Source organism: Harpegnathos saltator, unplaced genomic scaffold (genome assembly GCF_003227715.2).
Source record: "Harpegnathos saltator strain DR-91 unplaced genomic scaffold, Hsal_v8.6 scaffold171, whole genome shotgun sequence".
NCBI lineage: Eukaryota > Metazoa > Arthropoda > Insecta > Hymenoptera > Formicidae > Harpegnathos > Harpegnathos saltator.
In genome coordinates this window covers 639372-665440 of record NW_020229952.1, presented here as the reverse complement: position 1 = coordinate 665440, position 26069 = coordinate 639372, and the positions used below count along the sequence as shown (strand labels likewise).

Here is a 26069-nt window from a genome sequence, read left to right as displayed (position 1 = left end):
CAGTTTCTCTGTCATAATGCGCGAGATGCGATAGCGCACCGCCGCGCGCGAGAAAGAGAAACGAACTCTTTCGCGCGCTAGAGCGTGATTCGATCACACACACATACACACACACACACACACGTACACGGTGTAACACAGTTCGCCCTCATTCATTCGTAACGTTTCGGACGGGGTTTTTTTCGTTATCGACGTGCGCGAAATACCCGGCGCGAAGATCCCTCGGATCTTTCAAGAGCGCGACTCGCTGATGCTCTCGGGAACGCCTGCTGCAATTCGTGGTCGCACGTGCGGAATTCAAACAGAGCCATCGGTGAGTCGACGTCCGAAGGAGTTATCTCTGCATCGCTACATTGACGTGAAAATGTTCGGACAAAACATTAATTTCCCGACTAGAAATTTATCCCATGGTCCTGATCAGGTTAACCTCTATTTGGACATCAGGTCTCAATAAGGTAAATACTATCGGGTCCTAATAAGTCATGTAACGCAGCGTGGATATCAGGACCTCGGTAAGAATTCATAGTCAGGTCCTTATTTTAGAGTTATCTTATGGAATCCTTATTACGTTCTTTTTTTTTTCAAATTATGGCTCCTAATTACTCGCCACGGCTATGTTGGATGATGACATTAGAAATAAGAAATGACACGCTGAGAATTCTTTCATCTGATTTCCAAATAAAAAGATATTTGCATGAAATAATATTTTAGATCGCTCGAGCATACTTGTAAAATATTTCGGAAAAGAAACATAAAATGAATATCACAAGGTGACAAGACACAAAGCAGTGTTAAAGAGAAAAGTTGCATGTCACGTTAATTTTACAACTATTTATTGACTGCTAAAAACAGGACAGTTTCTATAGCATTTTACAAATATATTCAAGCGATCTGAAGTGTTTTGTCAATGCAAACATCTTTATATTTGGAAATGACACTCAAAAATTGTTTGGTTAAAACTTGATAATGCAAATCATATTAGGTACAATGAATAAGATCCCGACAAGGACCTGATCAACTGAACCATATTATATCATACACTAGGTCGGTACATTAAGTTCCTAATGTGGACCCAATCATTATAACCTTATAAATGTCTTCGTTACTCATTAGGACTTAGAATTACCTTTCGTTCACTCTATTAGGTCCTTATCAATGTTAGGTGAACCTGACCAAAATTTCTAGTCGGGTTAGGAGTTGATTCAGGGGGTGTGGCCAAGAGGGGTCCAGTGCTTTTTCGGTCATGCGGCTCTTGCTTGCCTTTTGTTCCTTCGTATTTCACAACATGCCGACCAGTTGCGATAAATTGACGCAGCGAACACTAAGATATTGCTCCAGTTGGCCGCGAGCGTCACGGCGTCCGGCGCAAGTTGGTGCAGAAGCGCAGCCTCGTACACACGTGGTCCTCTCGCGAAAAAGATTTGAAGACGAGACATAAAAGACAGCTATATTTCCTTGCCATTGTCCGCAGGTTTGCCATCTCCGCGTAGTCTTCTCCAACGAGAACCGAGCTAGACCGGGGAGATCGGATGGCCGCGGCACGAGCTATCCTTTTCAAACGCGGCTTTCGCGACTTCTTACGCTCGCGGTCTGTGTCGATAAGTCTACGCGTCGCCGAAATAAAGGCGAGGAAGCTGCGCTGAGAGAAAAAGCCGAAGTGTATAGCGCAAGCTCAGCTTTGCAGCTAATTGGACCTTCTCAAGCGGAGAATGGCTCCGTTCAAATGTTCTTACGCTATTCTGGGAAAACGGCTCCCCGTTCGCTCGCAGACGCGAGAACGACGATTTACAAGTCGGACATTATGTCGAGTAATTATAAATTCACGCACGAAGGTGCACGACTCGGCTGCGATGGCTCGGTGAAAGCGAGCGAGCGCAGCGGCGCGTGTGCGCCTCTTAATTGGCTTCTAATCAGGTAACGACGACGTAACGAGCGTTCGCGTGGAAGCGCGAAGCATCGCTCGCGTCACATTGCTGCCGAAATTCGAACGTCGACGGAAGCGCGACGCGAAGGGCTCCGCGAAAAACGTTCGCGAGGCAGGCTCTCGGTTGCCCGTCGTTGTTGCTCGTCTCCTGGCCGTCGCACAGTGTTGCAGAAATCGCTAAACGTGGCCAAAATAGGAAAAAATATAAAGCGAAATTTTCGGTTCCCATTTTCGATATATTTTCTAAAAAGTCCAAATTAATAAGTTGTAGTAACATTTTGATGAAATCCAATTGTATCACGAAGATAAGTGAATTCAAATGTGCACGTGATGCGAAGTAAAGAATAGCTGGGTTATAACCTTCCAAATGATACAACTGATTTTGCGTTGAAACAATTTTTTATCATGGAAATGATGTTGCCTGTTTAATATCTCATCTGTGTAGTTTTATTTCCAATAAAGAGTATATTAGAAAGTTATAAGTATATACAATAAAAATTAGATTTACAGGACTCACTTTTTATATACAGTTAATCACTTATATCGTGATATATAAAAATTGCATCAATTCGCACCATGTTGTACCTTTGTGAGAATAAAGATAAAATATCTATTAATCCTTATGCAAAGGTAGAAAGAGCGATGTCCAGCGCTTACAAAAATATGATAAATTTTATGAGCAGAATTCGACATTCAGTGCGCTTACGGTCAGATGCTCTACAGCAGGTAATATTGTTCAACACAAAATCCTCTTATATCCTCTATCAAAATCCTTTATTCTAGTTAATTTTGCTAATGTTAAATACAAATATAATAATTAATGATAATGTTTAAGCTTTAATTAAATAATGTAGTAAACGATAGTAGAAATAAAGACTGTTGAGATATGAGAGAGTATCATACTGATATGAGAGAGAAAAAACTCGAAAATTGCAACGAATGAAGATTTACTTAAAAGACTTCTTCTTTCCTCAGATCCCATCATTTCATCTTTAAAAAAAGTTTCAAATAAAAAAGCCGATCCCTTCCCTAAAGAAGTTATTGAATTGCTTGCAAATCCAATTGTAGCAAATGCAGTTTCGGATAATGAATAGTTTTATAAAATATTTTGTTTAGTTGACAGTTATATAAAATAAAAAACAGAAGATGAAAACTAAAAAAAAATAAAAAACAAAAAATTAAAAAAAAGTAAAATATAAAATAATAAAATTAAAAAACATGTTATTTTAGTGTTAAAATACTAGTATTTACAATATACGTGGTATGCTTTTCATTCAACTATCGTACATTATAGCGACAATATGATTTATGGCCATTATTTGGAGTTTTCGCAACACTGTGCGTCGCTTCGATTAGTCGACCGAGAGAGACTGAGAGAGAGAGAGAGAGAGAGAGAGAGAGAGAGAGAGAGAGAAGCGTCATTTATTGGGCGCTCTGGGACAAAGTCCTCTCAAGCGCGAAGGCAGAAATTACAAAATAAAATAAAATTAAAGATATAGTTTACAAGAAAAGTCGATAATGAACACTGATATACAAAATGAAGCAATTAATATAAAAAACATAAAATAAAAGTATACAAAACCAGACAGAAAAGTGTATATGCGTATGTGCATACACGTATATTCGTATATCCAAATATATGCATAATTTATAAGGTAGTCGGGAAAAAAGTCGGCAGCGTCGGTGAGGTTCGCATGTGTGAGGCAGGCTGACGTTTGGTTCCCAAAGAGGAACTCATACAGGACAATTTTAAGTGATTTAGGCGATTTAAGTGATTTAGTGATTTAAGTGATTTAGGCGATTTAAGTGATGGGCAGAATTTGTGTTTCTGACTATAACAGGTAAGCTATTCTAGAGTGATGCAGTAGTGACTCTGAAGAGAGAGAGAGAGAGAGAGAGAGAGAGAGAGAGAGAGAGAGAGAGAGAGAGAGAGAGAGAGAACCAGAGGCAATATCGACGAAACGCGAGAGGAGAAAAACGGCTGGGCGAACGGCGCGCATCGCGTGCGTATCGCGCGCTGGAAATTGCGCGGCGCTTCGGCGCGGGCTTCGTGTAACGTGTAATTTCGACGGGTTACACATGGTTACGAGGAGGAGGAGGAGGAGGAGGAGGAAACGCCGGGATATCGTGGCTTTCGGCTCAGCCAGATAAAACTCACCGACTTGCGCCGCTCGCGATTCCGATCCTAGCGTTCGCCTCGCGTTTATCATAATCGCGACGCCTTTATCTGCGGACGAGCCGAGCGCGCACTGGACCTGGCGTGTATCCGTGCGAGCACGCCCTGCGAGCACGAACCTGTGTCTCGATTAAGGATTAACATCGCCCGTGCGGCAACGGTTGTTGAACCACGACGCTTTTGTCCGCGATTATGCTCCGATAACATCGCCGCGCACGCTACTAGTTATCGCATCTCGAGTCATCGGCCCTTCGGAGCGTCGCGCGCTGCCGCGGCCGGCCCTTCGTTTCGCACAGGGGAAGCCCCCGGGCGACAGGTAAAAGCGCTCGCGGGGCTGTCGACACGCTCGGCTCGAAATTTAGCAACGCGTCCGCAAACTTACCCCGCGGCTCTCCAGCGTTCTCTTCGGCTTGCAGGCTCGCTGTGCGTGCCGGTGGTAAGTTTTTCCACGAACGAGCGAGCGGGCGGGCGGAAGCGAAATTTTACAAATGCTCGAGCTACCCCGTAATAATCCGATTCACGTTGGCAACATTTCTCAATGCCCGATAAAACGTCCCGCTATGCAGGGGCCGCGAGATCGCATCGCTCTCGTGAGCTCTCACCATGTAACGCGCGCGACGAACGGCTCATGCGCGCAGCCCCGAAAATTCGCCGGCAAGTCGATTGTACATTAATAACGAGCAATCGCTGTCCTCGGTCTCCTCGGCCGATTGGAGCTCCAGGATTCGCGGAACTCGCGTCCCGAGCCCGACTAGAAATTTATCCCATGCTTCTGATCAGGTTAACCTCATTTGGACATCAGGTCCCACAATAAGGTAAATACTATCGGGTCCTAATAAGTCATGTAACGCAGCGTGGATATCAGGATCTCAGTAAGGATTCACAGTCAGGTCCTTATTGAGTTATTTTATGGAATCCTTATTACGTTTTTTTTTTTTCAAATTATGGCTCCTGATTACTCGCCACGGCTATATTGGACGATGACATTAGCAATAATGACACGCTGAGAATTCTTTCATGTCATTTCCAAATAAAAAGATATTTGCATGAAATAATATTTCAGATCGCTCGAGCATACTTGTAAAATATTTCGGAAAAGAAACATAAAATGAATATCACAAGGTGACAAGACATAAAGTAGTGTTAAAGAGAAAAGTTGCATGTCACGTTAATTTTACAACTATTTATTGACTGCTAAAAAAAGGACAGTTTCTATAGCATTTTACAAATATATTCAAGCGATCTGAAGTGTTTTGTCAATGCAAACATCTTTATATTTGGAAATGACACCCAAAAATTATTTTCTTAAAACTTGATAATGCAGATCATATTAGGTGCAATGAATAAGATCCCGACAAGGACCTGATCAACTGAATCATATTATATCATACACTAGGTTGGTACATTAAGGTCCTAATGTGGACCCAATCATTATAAACTTTTAAAGGTCTTCCTTACTCATTTGTCGTTAGGACATTATAAGAACTGAGTTATTCAGGATTAGCTTTCATTCACCCTATTAAGTCCTTATCAATGTTAGGTGAACTTGATCAAAATTTCTAGTCGGGAGGCGAAGGCAACCCGCTATTGGGTCTCACACGGTGCTTATCGCGGTGCGCTCGATATACGACAAACGACGTGTACTGAAACGCGCGCGCGACACCGAATACTCCCGTCTCGCATTCGAGCAATTAAATAATGAAAGCGTCCACTGAAGTCGATTAAAAGTTCCAACTTCTTTATGATTCGTTGGGGCGCGAGAGCTCGACTGCTTCCGGAGCCTCTTAATCGAATCGCATCGCCCGCTTGGAAACTTGGCGATGGTGTTAACTCGTCCGCTCTTCCATTTTGCAATTCCTGTCTGCTCCTCGCGCCCAGTTCTTCCCTCTGCGGCTCTTCGGGAGTCGCGAGATAGCTGTCGATTAGGAAAGGTCCTCCGAGCGCGAAGCCGTGCCCATGGGAGGACAACGCGTAATACCTTCATCGCGCAGTCTCTCTGATCTCTCTCTCCCTCTCTCTCGTGAGTGTCACGTGCTGACGAATTAATTGGCATATCCCGCGGTCGCGGACGAAATAAGCAGCAACGCATTACACCGTTGCTATTAACCCCCATTGTGTTCCCTCAAGTTTCGGCATATCGACCATAATTTCCACCGCGGAAGCCTAATGCCTTCGATTAAGTTTCACGCTAGCTTTACCGCTCGCCGCCCTATACACAGAAAGTTAGAGAGAGAGAGAGAGAGAGAGAGAGAGAGAGAAAGAGAGTGAGAGAGAGGGAAGGAGAGCGCAACAAGGGGAGCAAGAGGAAGAAGGGGCAAGTTGGAGCATGCTTTAAATGAACAATCCAAACTTTCGTCATAGTCGATAACACACTTACGAGTGAACGACCCATCGCCAACGGAGAAAGAGAGAGAGAGAGAGAGAGAGAGAGAGGGGGGGGGAGAGAAAGAGACAGAGATAGAGACCGAGCGTGCAGAGAGGGTTATAAATAAAATGCCGCGTGTGTGTCTAACTATGCGGATCGATTATCATGCTAAAGCGACTTGAATGCCGGGTCCTGCCGTGGGGACGAGCGAGCGGTCAGCGAGTCCTGTTAGTTCGCGATCACGCACAAACAGCGACGGTGAAATATTAAAAAATTCGATATAACTCGAATCGCGCGCATACGCAGCCTGCTTCTCCTCCCTCCCCCCTCCCTCTTGCCCTATCTCTTCTCTGTCACTTTGTCGCCCTTTCTCTCTCGCGATCGATATGGTCGCGCGCGCGAGTTATCATCGCCTGTCTATACGCCGGCCATTATCAGTCGCGCGTGCATTCGCACTTATACTCGCGTATAACACACATGTGAGTGGACCGCGCATTCGCGGAAACGGACTATCGGTCTGCAATCGAGAGCTCATGGAAATCGACTATCGATACGCTGCTTGATTGACAGCGTCAGCGGGATATTTTTAGCCGGCGCGCGTGGGCGCCGAATATCTGCGCGGAACTCTTCCGGATCTCTCGATGCTGCCGAGTAGGGATGGGCTTCGTCAAAAGAAAAACCAAATCGTCTTCGATTTAATCGATTATCGAAGAAATCGTTTTTGCATAATCGATATTTTCTTAAAAATATATCGATAATAATCGATGTTTTCCTAGTTAATTTTAAATTAATGTGAAGAGTTATATGTTGCAACAATAAATTAATATATTATTAAAACCTTAAAGACCCTTTTACAATGGCTGTAAGCATAAGCTTTTATATAAGAATTAGGCTATAAGCGTGAGCTACAAGAAATAAACCAATTAAAGTCGGTTGTTCTTATAATAGTCGACTGTTGTTGGTTTATTTTTTACTGTTTACTGTTACAGCGCTTTATTTCTGCAGCTATTGTAGACAGGCCTTAATAATAGTAAACAAATTCCCTGGTGATAAAAATTTAGTAACAAATCTGGTAATATAATCGACGAAAAAAATAATCGATCTAGGCCCCAAGTATAATCGGCCCCAAAAATATCGGTCTGATAATCGATTTTTCAAGAAAATAAGAATCGATGCCTGTTTCATCGATCGATATTTACCCATCACTACTGCAGGAGTCCTCGCCCGAGCTGTCGAGTTGCACGTCGCGGCCGAGCGCGACCGTGCGACCATTCGAATTGTTTTCGTCGTTGCTTTATTGCCATGGCTTTTTGTTGCTTTCTCGCCTCCGCGCGCGTTGTCGGCCCTTCATACGATGCGCGGCTGCGCGCGCTCGAGTTACCGCAACACGATTCTCTTAGCCGCTAATTAGTTGCCTTTGTTCCGCGACTGTCTATTATCTACGGCATCGCCGCTATATATGTCAACTCGTAGTATTACTGATTCCAACGGAACAGGGAATTCCTAACAGTGTTTAGCTTCGGCATCGAATTCCCGTTATGCCCGCCGCGGCAGACTCTATCGCGAAATCCAAGTTTGCGCCTCTTCCGACAGTCTTCGCGACATGGGGAGACTGTCGTGCAACTGCTGGCGAACTCGTCCAGCCGATTGTGCTCTTAATTTTGGCTGAATTTAAGTGATCAGAGATTCACGAATTCAACAACCCGACTAGAAATTTATCCCATGATCCTGATCAGATTAACCTCATTTCGATATCAGGTCCCAATAAGGTAATGCTATCAGATGCTAGTAAGTAGTCATGTAACGCAGCGTGGATATCAGAACCTTAGTAAGGTTCATAGTCAGATCATTATTGAATTACCTTGTGGAATCCTTATTACGTTTTTTTTCAAATTATGGCTCCTGATTGCTCGCCACGGCTATATTGGATGATGATATTGGAAATAAGAAATGACACGCTGAAAATTCTTTCATCTCATTTCCAAATAAAAAGATATTTGCATGAAATAATATTTTAGACCGCTTGAGCATTGCTTGAGCACTTGTAAAATGTTTCGTCAGGACCAATAAATTATCGCACAGCATAAACACGCACTAAGATGTGCGTGCACGCACAGAGTAGGCCTGACTGAACTGCTTCTCGAGCGTCTTTTGTCTTGCAGGCCCATATATGGTATGGACAAATGCAAGACAAATGAGAGAGTTGCAGTGCGCACGCCGCAACAGGCAACTCGTCGTCGCGAGTCATACGATAAAAATTGAATTGTCTCTAATTATATGTGGCGCATTATAAAAATATTTTTTTATGCTACGTCCAGTACTATTAAAGTTTTACACATACACACATATATTCATATTATATACATATAAAATTAATTACAAATGGTTTTTCTTAAAACTTGATAATCATATTAGGTACAATGAATAAGATCCCGACAAGGACCTGATCAACTGAACCATATCATATCATACACTAGGTTGGTACATTAAGGTCCTAATGCGGACCCAATCATTATAATCTTATAAAGGTCTTCCTTACGCATTTGTCGTTAGGACATTATAAGGACTGACTTAGGATTACCTTTCATTCACCCTATTAGGTCCTTATCAATGTTAGGTGAACCTGATCAAAATTTCCAGTCGGGAACGCTTGCAAAGCGGCTGCCTCCGCGGAGAGCAGCCGAGTGGTCGCCGCCAATGAGATCATGCACGCGCGCAAGTCATCGAGAATTCGATGACATCTGACTCCGAGTTAGATTGCGAGTGTTTACAATGAAGCGCTGCGATAACGCTAACATGCACAGCTAATTGCCGGCCAGACTCCTCCGATAGCGGCGAGCCAGTTCCGGACGCCTGCGAGTCGAGCCGGAGCTCGAAGTTCCGGCCGTAATGCCATCAGCCGCGCGCGGAGACATCTCAAAAATCGGCGTCGACTCCGCGCTAATCGGATTCCTGCTCGTTAAGTCGGAAAATCGCATTAGCGTTAACCCAGTTGGACGCGTGACGCTGCGGCCAGCCGTTGCTGCTTGCGGGCTTAAGATCGACGCACGCGTAAATAATGTAAGGACGAGGAACCGGAGGGTGGCCGATCGTCGCGCAAGTCGTAAATCCGCCGACGACGCTGGACGACGGCAATCGGTGACGAAGCGAGCAAGTTGACCGGAAGGATGCGGGATTTTCCGGATGCGGATGCGGCGAGGCGTCGAGACTGCAACAGGAGCGCATGCGTCCTCATGTGGATACCGTAAGATCGCGCAGCGCCCACACCGTGACAGCGCACGCTGTCTGCAATGCGCTGTCCCGACAACGCATTGACGGTCGGCCGCGAATGTTTTTAAGCAAGCACCGAGGAATCGTCCGAAAGTTCGGCCGGAGCTCGTTCTCAGACGCGTTCGAGACGCGCCACCGAGTATGCGGGCGAAATGGGTGAAGGGTGGAAAGTAGGTGGAGAGAATGTCGCTCGAATTAACATGACGGGCCGGAGACTCCTCGCTCGCGAAGAAAGAGCCGAGTCTCTGCTTCTCCGAGGCAAATTCGATTCTGAGCGGAAATTCCGCTTCTCCGCAGCCGAAACGCAGCGCGTACGGTCCGTTGGCCGAGGTAAGAAGCTTGAGCTTTCTTACAGCCTGTTCTTCTCCGCCGCGCTCGCTCGCTGCTTTATTATCTTGCTAATCTGATTCGTTCGTCTCCAGCGAGTCTCAGCTGTACACGGACGGGAGAATGCTCGGTCGAGGGAAACAATTTTCTGCTGAAATATGAACGATTCGGAAATTCCGGCTCAAGTTATCAGAATTTCGGTGAAGATTCGGTCGAGATTTCCGCTCAACTTCCACAGAATTCTGCCACTTTCAATCGGAATTTCAGACGCGTACCGGAAAATCGCTGCGTCCAACCAAATATTTTTCCCCGCGTATACGCTCGTTTCCTTTCAAATTCCGTAAGTCCACACCGGTTCAGCGGCAAAGGACGACGGAGCTTTATGGTTGACGAGCGACTGCAACGACGTCGCTTAATCTCAACTCTCTACTTTCGCCAAGCCAGATTATGATACATTCGCTCTTCTAATCTCTCAAAGGTGTAATCTCTCGGCAGCGAATCGACCGGCGCGCTGCGTGCTCGCGTCAGCTCCGGCTTGTCGATACGAGCTATTCCCAAGAACAGAAGCTTTTACATTTCGCGGGAGCGCCTCGCGCGTCAAGCGCATCCCGGAAATAGGAGGTCTCTCCCGTTTCTCTAGCCCGACTTCCAGCGCGATCGAGTCGGCGAGGCGCTTTTGTCGCGCACGAGATCGCGAGTTTAAGGCCCATTGCACATGCGATCTTTCTCTCTCTCTCTCTCTCTCTCTCTCTCTCTCTCTCTCTGTGTGTGTGTACGAGAGCGGCCGAGGTAATCGGCCAATCGAGAGTGCTGCGCGCGAGCTTATCGTACACACACGATCAGATAATAAAGAGAAGAGGGCTCTTTATTTCGTATTCCGTTCTCGTGACCTTATTTGAGATCAGCGCGGCGGCGGCGAGAGCCGCACCGGACGGGGCGTTATTAATAATTGGGGCTTGATTAATCGAAATGATCGTCCTGGCGGCGCTCGCGTGATTATACGATTTGTGATATCAGATATCAGCGTCTGTCTGTGCGTGCGCGCACGCGCGCGCATACGCCTGCATCGTGTGTTAATTAAATTCATTTTAGAGTGAAACATTTCCACGGAAAGTCCCGGTGAGCTTTCAATATGAGAAAAGCATATATACGCGCCTGTATCCGCGAGTCCGCCGGCCGGGAATCGATCAGAGCTCGGCGCTCGAAAACCGTCGATGAAAATCGTCATCCCGGTGGTGCGCTAATTCTAAACTCAGACGCATCTCACTTGCGAGAATTCCCGACAAGTAATTACCGACATCAAGGTGCTAAAATCTCAGCAAGCGACCGCGGTGCACAGATCAACGTCAACGCGCGAAAGGGACGAAAGTTGAGGCGAAGGGAAGAAAAAGCGGAGCAGCTCGATCGCGCTGCAACTCCAGCGGGTAAAAACTGCCGTGTTCGGTGCGCCGTTATCGCGGAAATTCGCCATGAGTGATAAAACGAAGGTCCGCGTACGCCGCGAAAAAAGAGACCCGCATCGAAGCGGACCTTTGCAGAAAAGCGCCCTTTGCAGAATTCTCCCGTTCAACTGGACTTGGGGTGAATCCCGAAAGTCGCGCGCGCAAAAGGAAAAGGAGAGAAAGAAAGGAGGAGGAGGAGAATTCGATCGAAACAACACGTAGACCGGACGATAACAAGCCGCAATCGCGCATTCGCGCGGCTCTTACGTAACGCAATAGCGAGCGCTAGCACTCGAGACATGCAACAAACGGATTATCTACATGGAATTAACTGAAACCGAGCCCGACCTCGCCGTCTTTCCGACGCCGCCGCGCGTCGGGCTGCTCACGCGACGCGCTATTTTAATCCGCTTTCTCGCCCCCGCTCGCTCGCTCGCTCGCGGCACCGCCCGTCCTGCGCGAAAATGCAAAAATTTCCTCCCCCCTCGCCGCGCGGCCGGCCCTTCCTGCTGCAATCGCGCGGCCGCGATGTGTGTGATTTGTTGGCCGTTAAATCAGCACGCGGAGTGCCGCAGAAATCGCTCGTTCCGCCCGATCGAAGCCACTCGCCCGCTCGCTCGCTCGCTCTCGCGCTCGCGGTTCCGCATGGGGGGTCGTTTTCGCGAAAGGGAAGGTCGAGAGACTACTTTGTAGGCGGCAATGGCTCTTAACCGGACCGTCGACCTTTACCTTCGTGTCACTCCCTGAGCTACGCGCACCTTTCTCGCGCGCACTCAGTTGGGAAATCGAGACGCCGCCGTTGCCGGTTGCGCCGGTTATTAATGCGGGCAAGGTGAGTCGCGCGAAACCACCATGGTCATTAGCCATGGTCGCGAGAAGAGTTCCGGAAGTTTCGCCTCCCCCTCTCCCCCTGCCTCTCTCTCTCTCTCTCTCTTTACTTCTTTCTTTTTCGCTCGCTCGCGCTCCTTTTTCTTCCCTTTCGGGGATTTTGCCTTTTTCCGTCGTTATTTATTATTATCGATTATCTGTCTCTGTCGTGGCCTGAGTGGATTGGACCGCGCAGACAAGCGAATAATTTATAGAGCACAGTGACAAGATGGATATTAAAATGCGCGGAAGAATATTTTATGCCGGGGAGCGCCGCGCGCGGCGGGCGACCTATCCGTCTCTCGCAAGGACACAGTCCTGAGAATTCGAGCCGTCCCGCCGCGCCGAGACGAATGCATCGGATCTGAGACGGCGATGCACTTTTTTTAGCACGGGAGCATTAAGCGCCGTAAATTTTCATCAAGATCCCCCTCCCGAAATGTGCGCTATATAGAGTCGGTATCGCGTTAGTTCGCCTTGGAAATTCTTATAAATGGGGTCTCGCGAAAACGTTGGTAAACGCGCAGCCCCAACCTGGTGAAGGTAACAAATGGCGTGCGAATAAATCATTCTCCGGGGAGAAGTTAATAAATAAGACATCGTAACACGTCCGCTCTCAAGAAGATATATTCGGCCGGCGTGCAGGAAAATAGCGCGCGTGCCGTTGAATTAAAAGTCGAGCGTGGCTGTCGACGAGATGATCCATTTGTAGGAATCTAATTACGCGGCTGTGTGTGTGTGTGTGTGTGTGTGTGTGTGTGTATAGATGAACTTACGTTTGCGAGCGAAGCAATTTTCGAGTTAGTAAGGCCCGTATTAATAATCTTTACACTGTAAACTGAAGTGTGTTACAATAACATGCTTGAAGCGTGTTAAAATATGTCTCCACTTTAGATATACAAAATCAGCAAATTAAATTAACACATATATATATATATGTTAAAAGGACACATTTATGTATGTGTTAAATATAATCGTTTGTATGTATGTTAACGGTTAGGTTATATTAAAATAACACACCTCAAGTGTGTTATGAAGGTGAATTGAGCAACATTGTAAATCCAAGTGTATTATTTTGAAATGCACAAGCATGTAAATGAATGAATGAATCTTTTTTTACACATTTCTACCGTTTTAAGTCACGCGTTATTTAACATATTATGTTTAAACATATAATAATGAGTAACATATAATTAATTATTTAGTCTGTAATAATATGAAAGCAAGTTATTATTGCATTAATTTGTTCAATAGATACAATACTTTTTTGAAGACGAGTAATCGTCGATTTTGTCGACTTGTGTTTTTCTCACATGTATTTTTTTTAATACACATATGTGTGCTCATTTAAACGTGTGTTAACAAAATTAGTGTGTTATCATGAACACATTACTAGTATGTTACGTGACTTGGTGTGTTATCCAATATATCATCCAAGTGTATTCTCAATGTATTTCGATTATCATTCTGTGTCTAAATAACACGCTCTACGTGTGTCACGGCATTATTGAGGAGAAGTAACACGTTTCTGTAGTGTGTTACCTGGTGTGTTACAGACAAAAGTGTGTTATTAAAACACACTTTTGTCACAGAAAACGAATTATTTTGACGCACTTAGTGCCTTAACGCCAGCTAATATGTCAAAATAACACACTAACACTCAATTTCACAAACACACATGTTCCGATGCTTGGTTTAACAGTGTTGAGATTTAGGATTAAGAGCGAAGTACAGCCGGCGAAGTTGAAAAAACGTCAACAACGTAGATAGCGTAGATCGTCGAAACGCCGAGTGAGTAAAACGATCACGCTCCGTCTCTTTCGTACTTCTCATGCATATGTACCTTCGATAAACGTGTGCCGCTTTGTTTTACCACATTTAGCGGAAAGTATAACCGCACCGCACACATAATACACACACAAAGAAATCTTTGTGCAAACTTTTCGTGTGTTTTTCTTTGAGCTTCTAAAGGTTCAGCGGTTGGTTCTTGAAAATTTTCCTCGGCGAAACAAACATGCGTCTGATGTACGCAAAATACGGAACTTTCGTGTCGGGTAAATATTTGCGCTAACAACCGACAGCTCGAGGTGTCAATTTTGAAATTTCGTGTCGTTTTCCTCACATACTGAGCGTTAGTCACTTCAATCAGCTCTTGCGTGTACCTGGATTGTTCAAAGATATTCGCAATTCTGCGCGAGCAATACGACGTAAAGTTTGCAACAAAATCTCTCAGCGTTCTGTGAGTTCAAAATATGTTCAAGTATCTGTCTGTTCAAACTCGAGCCCTTGACGATTGAGTCATGAGTGTGACATCAGGTCTGCCACGATCATAATTCAACGGGAAATCTCGTGTCTCTAATTCCAGGTACAAATGTGTTTCACCTGTGAGGCAAATTGCAACGATGATTATTATTATTAATACGGGCCCGAGGTCAGCCGGTTACTGCGGATCACTGTCAGCGCGCGGGGCAGAACTGTCGAAGCGAATAAAAATTGCATGCGGAGCGTGATCGCGTAAGCTCCAACGGGCTAAAACGCAATTTGCCGCGTCCGGTGCACTTTTACCATGGAAATTTGATGCGGTGATAAACGAATGTCCGAGTGAAAGAAAAGGGAGCGAGCAAGAGAGAATATATTGTTACGCGGCCGCTGGTGATAAATTTAACCGGATACGCAACAGGGCGCAAGATCCGGGCGCGTTGAGCGCGCGGCGAGCGTCATCAATTTTATGACGCATAATTTATCGGGCGTGTGCGTTACATGCGTATCGCTATGTGTGTTGCGTTTACCGTTTCATGTTGCACTTGATTTCAGCACGGTGCCGCCGTCATCGCGCAATTACAGCTCGGTCTCGATATAATAATAATTAATCCGAGCGTGGCTTGCTCGATCGACCGATCGATCGTTATCGGGATCGACCGCGCAATCGAGGGTCGATGCGCGCGGAACAATACAATTTACACCTTCGCGTCTATGCTCTCGACATTTCACTCCGCGAAGCTGCGCGATCGAAATTTTACGCGGCTCCAGATACGCGCCAGATACCATAAAGTCGCTTAAGGGGACTGCGGGGTCAGATTACTGAAAAATCGTGCTTGTTCTTGATAATGATCTTGTGACGAACTGAATAAATGTGCAAGAATGAAAATTTTACATATATTTATATAATATATGAAGAGTAGAGAAATTTTGTTTATTAACAAATATTCGTATAAATATACGTCCACTTAAATTTTAAACGCGTTTTTCTCGAAAATTGATTTATTGTTGAACTTCTTGCGGTGATTTCTTCGAAACTGAGCTTCGTATCGATTTGAAATTTTAGAGCGATAATATTTGTTCATGTTGCTGTCAGGTGAACCATGGACAATTCCGTCAAAATATTTCATTTCGAGATATTAATTTTTTTATTGTAAAAGAACTGAAAAATTTGAATTTTTTCCTAATAATAGCTGCCGTTTTGTTAATTTTGTTCGATTTTTGTTTCTAGTGGTTCACCGGATAATGATAAGCCTCCTCAAGATTTCTAGCTAAAATTCGCTCTGATCGGATCACCGAAAGCCGAGATATTACTGCAAAAACGATAACTTGAGAAAAAAAGGGAGAGTATATTTCAGCTATATATATCGTATATTTATACGAATATTTGTTAATAAACAAAATTTTCTACTCTTCATATGTTGTATAACTATACCTAAAATTTTCATTCTTACACATTTATTCAGTTCGTCACAAAATATTATCAAAAACAAGCACGATTTTTCAGCAATCTGACCCTCCAGTCCCCTTAAGTGAAGACGAACAGTTGCTGAACGTTACCTCGCGAAATCAAAGCCGCCAAGTCGCGAAAGTTGGACTGCGTATTTAATCGCGGAGCCTCGATCTGCCCAGCCGCGCAATCAGACTCACACACGTCGTTGTTGCTCAGTTGGAAACGACCGTTCTTTTCGAACGAATGCACCTCGCCCGTGATGCATCATGGATTACACGGACGGCGGCGTTAACGGAGTCTGCAAGCGGAGAAAAAAAATCCGCAAGGCGAGAAAGAGAGAGAAGCAGTCAGCTTCGCAGAGTCGGACCTCGCTGTCGCGCGGAGAACCTCGTACGGAATTGGATTAAGCGATTCGAGCGAGTCACGCGAGAACGATTACACGACAGTCGTCGATAAGAAAATTATTACGCTGACATGCGCTCTGTTTACCTGTTTGCCGATGCGCATACACGCGGCTCCGACACGGAGGGTCCCCAGCCGGCGCGATAACGACGAGCGGGGGCGGCAGCGAGGCGATCTTCCCATCTCGGCCTATACGTTTACCTTCGATCCTGTTTTATTGAACGCAAGTCCGAGGGGTTAGAACGCAGCTGTTCCTCGAACGTGAAAATTGATTTCTCCCGCAAGACGAGCGGGGGAGCCCTTTCGCTCACTCCGGGAAGACTTGCCGTCCCCCCCTCCTCCGCCTCCGTTAATGATGCATACTCTCGGAAAACCCGTAGGAGTTCCAAGTAAGAATAGATATGAAGAGATGATTTACTGAGACATCGCGGAGAAGACGGGGATGCCTCGGATAGTAGCGTCGCCACTGTGGGTATCGTCGTATCCTTCGCGAAAACGAAGCGGAAAAATGCACGGCTCCGAGAGAAGCGCGCGCGCGCGCGACTCGCCGGCAAAGGAAACGCGGAAAACGCGAAGGAAAATTAAAGCCAGTTAAAAAGCAACGCGAGAAGCCGCCGCCGCCGCCCCCGCGCTCAGAGGAGATCCGCTCGAACGCGGTTCCCTTCGTTGCCCCTCTCCCCTCCCTTCTCGTCTCATTATCCGCACGCAAAGCCGCGAGAGCTGTCAAATAGCGCGAATGTGCTTTGCGCGCACTTCTCCCACTCGTTTCGGCAGACGTGACTATTCTTTAAACGCGGAAGCCGATACCGCGCGATAAGGTTGTCCGCTGTAAGGAAGATTAACGAGCAGCTTCAAGCCGTTATCGCGCCTCCGATCGGAAAGTTACTTAACGCTGCATTTTACGTCCCGTTTAGTAACAGGTAGAGAAGGCACGCATTCTCTCCCTCCCCTCTGTGCTCCTCCCTCCCGCCGGCCCGGCGAATGTAAATTCGGCCGTAGAAAATCCTCCGATGGGAGACGGCCGATCGCCTATCACCCGTCGACGAATATCTTTATGCACTCCTCGTTGCTCCGAGCTCGCATCGCTCGCGTGCAATTAACATGACGTAACGCATGTACATGCGTGTACGCACGCACACACACACACATACACGCGCGCATACGCTGCTCGTAGATACATTACACGCGATGGCTCGTGCAACAGAATGACTCGGAGATAATGACGTTTAATTGTGTCGGACGACGGGGAGGGAGGGGGAGGAGAAAGGGGTGATGTTTGCGGCTACCATCCCGATATGAAATTTAATCGAGCGAGCGAGCGAGCGAACGAAACGACGGTTAATTAATGTTTGCGACGGGTCTCGCGGTTTTTTTCTCGGAGCCGCGGACGCATAACTCGCGCGGCGCTATTTTTGCACGTCGACCGGCTGTCGATCGGCGGAATCGCGAAAATTGCAGCGTCCGTTAGTACGGTGTTATCATTTTCAACAACGCATCGGCGACGTTACTACGCGCGCGCGCGCGCGCGCGGGAAAGAGAGGAAGGGGGTAGTAATTAACAATTTACGTTATCCTGTTAAAATCGCTCGCCGTATTCTCGCGCTGCGCGGATATTCCAAATGCAAGCATTTTCGTTATTTATATACGAGCGTGTTAATTTGTCGCTTCGAAAACTGATTGCCGATTGCCGATTCGCCGCTCTATTCGCCCCTCTTTGCTGCTTCCTTTTTTTCTTTCTCCCCCCCCTTGGCCCTCGTAACATTCCGCTGAAACAATACACTCGCGCGACGCCGGTTCGTGTCTCGAGAATTTGCGCCGCTGAGAGATATTTCGGCGAGACGCCTCGGGCGAAGATCCGCAGTTGATCCGCGGGGAAAATATTCGGAAGCGTTTTCTTTCGGTTCGGTCCGCGGAAGACGCGGAAAGATCGAGATGCAATTTCGCGCGCGCGGCAAAGTGATGGCTCCCGCGGCGCAAAAATTCGTTCAACGCTCCGACGCGCGCCGATTTGACTGTCCGATAACGTCGCGATCCCCCGCGATTATTTCGGCCATATCGCGTCGTCATCGCGATATCGCACGATCTACATGTATTTCCGCCGTTAAAAGCGTACTCGTGGTCGCCGAAACGGCGGTCGGACGATCGTCGGAATATCGAAGCGTCTCTCTTGCACAAGCGCACTCGAGACAAGGAGCGTAGTCTCCGTGAACACGCCGTTTAGACACAACGATGTTGATTTCATCAATGGCGGCGATTAAAACCGCATTCTCGCGCGAAGTCTTCATCATAATTACGATCGAGGCACGCAGCGCGTGCAGCGCGCCGAGGAGCGATCCACGTTATCGCCGTGGATGGATCTCGTGCGTATACTCGCAACACGTCTGTGAGAAAATTATCACGTTGGCCGTCACGCTAATTTCCACCGATTATTTCAGCACTCCTCCGTCACCGGTTCACCATATTCGTCAGCTCGTTTCGTCCGCTCGCTGTCGGCTGCGCGTTTAATTCCACCTCTGCTCGCGTTTTCTAGACTCACTCTTTCTTAATTTAGCGAATTTAGCAGCGCGAGGAGCAACGGTTCAGTCCTCTCGAGCGCGACGTCCATCTGGCTCCTTCAGTGTCGCGTCAGTTCCACTGATTGTTCACGCGTCTTCTTCCACGAGAGAAAGAGAGAGAGAGAGAGAGACGCGACGGTGTTATTATATCGTGTTAAACGAATTCAGCGCGTTGTCGGCTCGGCTTTATGTAACGCGAGCGGCGCATTTAAGTCGCAGTCGCTAATGACGCGCGCCACGTCGAGGCATGATTGTCAGTGCAGGTACCCTCATAGTCATAGGTGCGCGTAGCCTCGGCTGATCAAGACCTGATTGCACTACTGACGAGTCCGCGAAGGCGTCGTTACCCGACTAGAGGGAGATCCTATCCGGTCCGGCTTGGTTCGCGATAAATATTTCCCGCCGCGCGCCGCTCGTCGTTACTTTTCCGCTAGCCGCGATTCACGACGCCGCTACATCCCTCGCACTCCGCGTATTCTCCCCCAATTAAAAGTTAACTAGGTCGCCAAATATCATGTCAAGTTGTTATTGCTCAGAAACTGAGTGCGAAGCGGCCGGGGAGCTGATAATTAATTTCAGTCCGTCGATACGCGTGCGAATGTACGCGATCCGCCTTGCACCGCACTTTGCAATTAGGATTTACATTATTCAGAGAAGACTGCGGGGCTGCGGGAGAGCCCACTGTTTTATGTTTAATATCATAATTATCGTGCGCGCGCGCGCGCGCAACAGAGAGAAAGAGAGAGGAGCCGGTATATAAACTGATGAAGATGAAAGATGTCAAATTAATAATAACTTGGCTACACAGTTTGCACGTCACATCAACGATAATAATGGCGCACGACAATACAAGTGCCACTCTCCCGATCGTGGAGTTTGTCAGGACCCGCTCCCATATTATTATCTCGCAACTCGCAACGTGGCGCCCACAGCACAAGCAGCGTTGACTTAATTAGAGGCAGTGATTAAAACTGCATTTTCGCGCAAAGGTCCCTTATTATAATTACGCGAGGGCGATCGACGTACACGTGAAACATGTGAGGAAACATCGTTACCGTCGTGTCGGGAGCCTCGTGTTGTGCGTGTGTGTGTGTGCGTGTGTGCATACGTGTGTGCTTATGTTTGAAAATGAAACGAATTCAGCGGCGGAATGTTAGGAGAACAAATATCAGGCGAGAGTCGAGAAGCACTGAGGGCGAGAGAGAGAGAGAGAGAGAGAGAGAGAGAGCGAGAGAGAGAGAGAGAGAGAGAGAGAGAGAGAGAGAGAGAGAGAGAGAGAGAGAGCGATGAGACCGGGCACATTAAATCAGTCTACCGGGCGCACGCGGGTGCAGTCGACGATTGTAGAAGGCGAAAACGACCAAGATGGAGTCGTGCTCTCAATCCCGGGTTCCGTTTCGAATTGTGTACAGGCGGAAATTCGGTTAACGCTAATGTAATCCCCCGCACCCACCAGATGATAGGCGAAAAGCGGAGCGGTGTTAACGAACGATGCGTCGGGACCTTGGCGGAATAAATGTTGACGTGTCGCGGTTGCTAATTAATTATAATTAATATGAATTACTAAAGTGCGGTCCGGCGAAGGGGGGCGCACGCAAAGCGACGCAAAGTCAGCGAGCTCGTAAGCGGCAAGAAGTACGGACGGCGGGTTGCGCTTCGCCTCGCGAGGATCGATTCGATCGTTTTCGCGTACAGACAAGGACAGCAGGAATTCGCGCAGGATTATTCGGCGCGTCCGAGTCGACCTGGGAGTCGACTTGAGTTTCGCGCGCGAGTTGGGACAAGTCCCAACTCAACATCCCGGCCGCTGCAAGGAAGTGACGTTTCTCGCGACGACGTTTCTGGCGAAAGTTAGTCGAATTTCGCCTCGCGCTCGCAGCGCGGAACTTTCGATCGTCGGCGTTGCCTGATACTTCGTTTCCTGCACCGCGCTCGAGTCCGAGTATACACGAAACTGCATTTCCTCGCCTCGGCGGGAAATTGAATTTTCCGAAAGGACCTAATAAGCCGAGAGAGAGAGAGAGAGAGAGAGTCAGCGCGCGCACGCGCGCGCCGAGAAAGTGTGAACTTTCGTAACGGTTACGCCAACACGGCGGCGCGAGGAGTTAATTAAATGTTTGGTTTAATCTTTCGGAATATCTCGCGAGAGGGATTCTTACTCGCTTTCGCGTGTAAAAGTGCCGGCCGCGCTACTCGCGCCTTTGTGAGAGATATCGTTTCTCGCTGGAGCTGTTTGTCTCACTCACTCACTCATTCACTCTCTCTCTCTCTCTCTCTCTCTCTCTCTGTTTCTCTCTCTCTCTCTCTCTCCCTCGTGCTTCCTCGCGATTAGCGGGCCGTTGCGTTAATTAACGGTAAAACTCGCGAGTTCTCGCATCGTCGCGTTGCGTCCAGCGCGCGTCGACGCAACTTCTCGTTAATTTCCTCGACACGTCAGAGTCCGACGCGCAAACGAAGATAAGAGACGCGTCCTTGCTCCCTCGCCGAGAATTCACGGCGACGAGAGACAGGATTATAACGCCGCGTCGTGAGTCGGGTCGTCAGCGACCGCTGATCGCTCCGCAGCCGAAGACGGGACTTCGCGTTTCGTTTTCTGCCCGACGAATCCCCTCTGACGCTTTTCCGCTCCGACGTAGCCCCGCGGCCGGGGGATGAGAGCGAGCGAATATCGAGTCATTAAATACTTCGCAATGCGGAGGCAGGTCACCTGCACGCCGCGTTATTCCCCGCGAGTGAGAGGCGCAGTTTTCATTAGCGTCGTAAGTTCCAAAGTAATGGAAACTTTAATGGAATCGAGAGCGACGCGCAGCCTCGCGTCTTCTCGATAAAGAGACGAACATCCGTAAATCCCCGCGGGAACTCGCGCCGAATAAAAATAATTGAGAATTACGACCATGCGCTGCGATTTCTGCAGCGATCACGCGTCTCTCTCTCTCTCTCTCTCTCTCTCTCTGCCTCTCTCTCTCTCTCTCTCTCTCTCTCTCTCTCTCTCTCGCCTTCCTGATTCGCCCTGTATTTTTAACGTAACGACGTAACGACAACGGTGGAATTCGGAAAATACGCTTGAAAGTATCCGCTTACCTCGTATGGTGAAGCAACTCGGCGCGTCTCTCATCGTTATCGGTTCTCCTGTCTGTATTTCTCTCCGTCTCGTGCGCGCGCGCGCGCGCGCGCGCGCTCCCTCTCTCTCTCTCTCTCTGCCTTGGGATTTTCCTCAGATTTTCCGCAGCAACATTCCACAATTATTCCGTGACAAGTTGGCTTTTTCACGAGACGAAGGCCTGTCCCTCTCGGCGAAGCGCACCACCGGAGCGTAGCATCGCGGTTTCGTCACGACGGAGCCGCGCAAAACGACTGACCGAGAGTGGTTTTTTACCTCGCGACCGCTGCCGCTGTCGAGTCGCGCGGCGAGTGTCCCGCTGCGGATGGAGAGGTGCTGGAGCCGAGCACCGACGACGCAGCGGAGCGCATCGGAAATCGACGTTCGCTCCAGCTTGGAGGAGACCGATGGAGAGTCGTCGCGCTCAAATCACACACGACGGAGGCGAATCCGACGCTCGTCGTCGTCGTCGTCGTCGTCGTTTCGCCGGCGAAGCTGCGCGCTCGGCTGCTGCGCTCCGACTTGGCCGCACTCCGTTTCACCGGTGACTCCTCTCGGCGCCGGGACGATGGCTGAGAGGGCCGGGAGGGAAGGATTAGTCGGCGGTACTCTGCGCGAAAATCCGCCGGTATTAACTGCTATCTCGCTCCTCGCCCCTATCGTTCTCGCTCCTATTATTTTTCCTTATCCGAGTCCCAAAGGACACGACGGAGCCGTGTACAGCGCGTTGCTGGCGTCGGAGGAGAAGGAGGAGGAGGTACGTCCGTCCCCTCGCACGAGTGCGAAAATCCTCGCTCGGTTTCCCCGCGAGAATTGTTATTACAAGTTTCTGAAAACGCGGACAGATGCCACCGGCGGGAATCCCCACATGCGGGGACAAGAACACGGGGAACGTCTCTCTCGGCGCGCCGTGATTATCTCGTCAAGACGCTCGCGCTTTAGAGCTCGTCTCTCCGTCGCCGGTCCTCGCCGGCGATGTCCGAATCGCTCGACTCTCGCTCGCCGAGTGAAATATAATATCCTATTGGAGCGCTGCGCGCGCCCGGTCGCGCTGCTGATCCGCGAGAACCCCTCGACCTTTCTCCTATTTTCTTACGGGATTAAATCTCGTTTAGTTAGAGATTTGCGTTGTTTGACGTGGCATTAGCGTCGGAAAATTTAAACGCGCCCTCTCTCGAATTCGCTCGAGTTCGACTCGAGCGGAAACTCGCAAGCTTGCTCCCGGCTTGCTCTCTCCTTATCTCCGAGATCTTCAATTCTCCTGCGATTTCTCTTCAATTTCTCTCTTTCTCCTTCTCTCCCCCCCTCCCTCCCTCCTCCTCCCTCCTCGTCATTTTTCCATTTTTACGAGCCGCGCTCGCAGCCGATTTCACTCGAGCGCTCGCCTCGACTCCGCGTTCCCTCCGAGCCGGCGCCAATTTCGAATTTAATCGGCGCTCAATCGACCTCGATTATCGGCGCCCGGTTGCCCTGCCAGCGGAGTGTCCTCGATGGCCGGCTCTCAATGCTCGCAACGTGCGTTCCCTTATTGCCCTTAATGCGTGCGGTCGTTTGTGCGGAGATGTAGCCGTTTATTGACGCGAACGCGCGCGGGCCGCAAAGCGCGGAGCCGGCTGACCACGAGCGTCTTTCTCCACTTGGGCCGACTGCTCCTTTCCCTCTTCCACTTTCCGCGTCCCGACCGCGCGCTCGCGCGCGCGCGCGACAAACGTCCGAGCGAGCAGTTTCCGCCGCGTTCCTCCTACAAAGGCCGTGCCGGCGCGCGATTTATCGCGACTTTAGAGCGGCAGCTTCTTTAGAGAAGCGCGCGCTCTCGGATCGATCGACTCGCGAGGTGCGCGAACTTCTCTCTCTCTCTCTCTCTCTCTCTCTCTCTCTCTCTCTCTCTCTCTCTCCCTCTCCCTCTCCCTCTCCCTCTCCCTCTCTCTCTCCCTCTCGCCCGAGGGCCGGTCGAAACTCTTGACTCGCTTTCGGCGAGCGCCGCTTCGATCTCTCGCGCGGAGGAGCTTCCGTGTCAAAGTTCGTCGACCGGTTCGCCGTGCGCGCGATCAACAGCTCGCGCTGGAAGCGTTCGAAGCGATGCACCTCACACGGGTGCCACGCGCCGACTGAGCTTGACTGACGCCGCCGCGCGGCTCCGAGTTTCACGCCGATTTCCGTCACGTGACGCGCTCCGCCGACGCGCGGCGCGACGCGGCGCGCGCGGCCCTCTCACGTGTCCTCAAGGAGCCCTCGCGCAGGGTCGATATATTTATCGTTGATATAGAGTATCGACAAGCCTCTCCAATGAGTATCGGCAAACTGGGGGCGAGCGAGCGACTAAGGGGGTGTGTCTTTGTGCAAAGCGCCGGAAATGACGGCGATGTTGCGCGGAACGGATTCCCCGCGAGCGGGGTCCGCCCGCGCACAGCGAGCGAACAGTTTTATAAATCTAACAGATGAGTTCGTAAGTATATTTGCGTGTCGCCGGCGTAGCCTATGCGCGCGCTCCGTGTGACGGAGGCGGCGCGCGTTAATGACGGGAATATTACAATGTCGATATCTCGCGTGAATGATCAACGATACGCGTTTGTCGCGCTGCACGCGGCCGCCCGCCGGGCCGCAGTAGATACGGCACGTGTTTACGGCGGCCGCCATTGTTTGCGGACAACGGGTTTGACTGCGGGCGAGATCGAGCCACTCGTCGGGTGGTGACTGTGCTCCGACTGGCAAATATCGGAAGCGTATCAGTCAGCCGACGTAATTCCCGCTATGCCGCGATCGAACGTCGGAAATTAGCGGCGACGATCGATAGCGCGTCAAGTCGTCGCCGACGCGGCCGGCCGCTCGCTCGTTTGCAAGAGCGCGCGGAAGTCGACTGCGTTTTTTAATTAAAAAGGCGACCGAGCGAATACGGGCTCGACGCTAATGATGGACGCTACAAGATGTTCCGCTAACTCTCTCTCTCTCTCCCTCTCTCTCTCTGTTATATGGAGTCCTCGACGAATCCAATATTGAAGAGCGCGCGCGCGCGGCCGGCTTTCAGAAGCTCGATCCTGCCGAGTGAAAGGGATATTTCTCGAATTACGACGATAAAGCACGCCGGCGGAAATGAGAGGGAGGGAGAGAGAGAGAGAGAGAGAGAGAGAGAGAGAGAGAGCTGAGCTCTCCACTTTTAAATGAGACGGCTATTCTTTCGCGCATTGTGCTCCTATTCACCCTGCGATTATGAAACGTCGGATATATATCTTCATTGGATCCTGACTGGCTTTGGGAATGTAATACGCATATTTCCCGGAAAAGCTCCGCCGACTCTGGTCGTGACAGTCTCGCGAGATTCAAAAGTCGAGCGTCGAAAGGTGAGATTTCTCCGCACATGAGGCGTCCGCTTGCATCTCGATCACTCGCGACTCTCGCCGTATCGGGTGTCCCGCGAGCCATTAAACCTGCTAATTGCAGACTCCGAGCGATTCGCTCGTCATTTTCCTCGATTGTCGGTTTTGCCGCTTCCTGCTGGAACACGCGCGCATAAGCGAAAAATATAGCTCGCAATATCGACGATTTCGCCTGGCCGACGAAGACGTCGCTTTATAAAAGAATTATCGCACCGAATGCCACGTAGACGCTCGCACATGCTGAAGCTAAAGTTTCCAAACTCGAGGACACGCACCTCAGGCTCAGGTACTCGCGAGACTCGGCGGTCCGGCTATTGTAATGGCCGCGACGATTGGATCTACTACTGTGATCAAAAAGTATCCGAACTTTATTTTTTAAAAATCGCAGGTAAACTGTAAATCAAATCCGTTTGCTTTCTTAAGTTGGTACATATGTCCTTCACATTTGGTGAAAAAATCATGGCGCTCCTTCAGGCCGTTTGAAAGTGGCAGTTATTTATGTCAGTGAAGATTGTTGTGCACTAACTTTTGGAAATTTCAAAATCACCAAATGAAC

General features: G+C 48.9%; 1 protein-coding gene across 1 annotated transcript in view; it reads right to left on the bottom strand.

Annotated features, from left to right (window-relative positions):
- The window catches only part of LOC105191454 (adenylate cyclase type 6), a 105315-nt gene extending 81886 nt beyond the window's left edge, over window positions 1–23429 (bottom strand). Inside the window, exon 1 of the mRNA XM_025297145.1 lies at window positions 22121–23429. The gene's annotated coding sequence lies outside the window, so the exon portion shown is untranslated. The remainder of the gene's footprint in view (window positions 1–22120) is intronic.
- Window positions 23430–26069: the final 2640 nt, after the last annotated feature.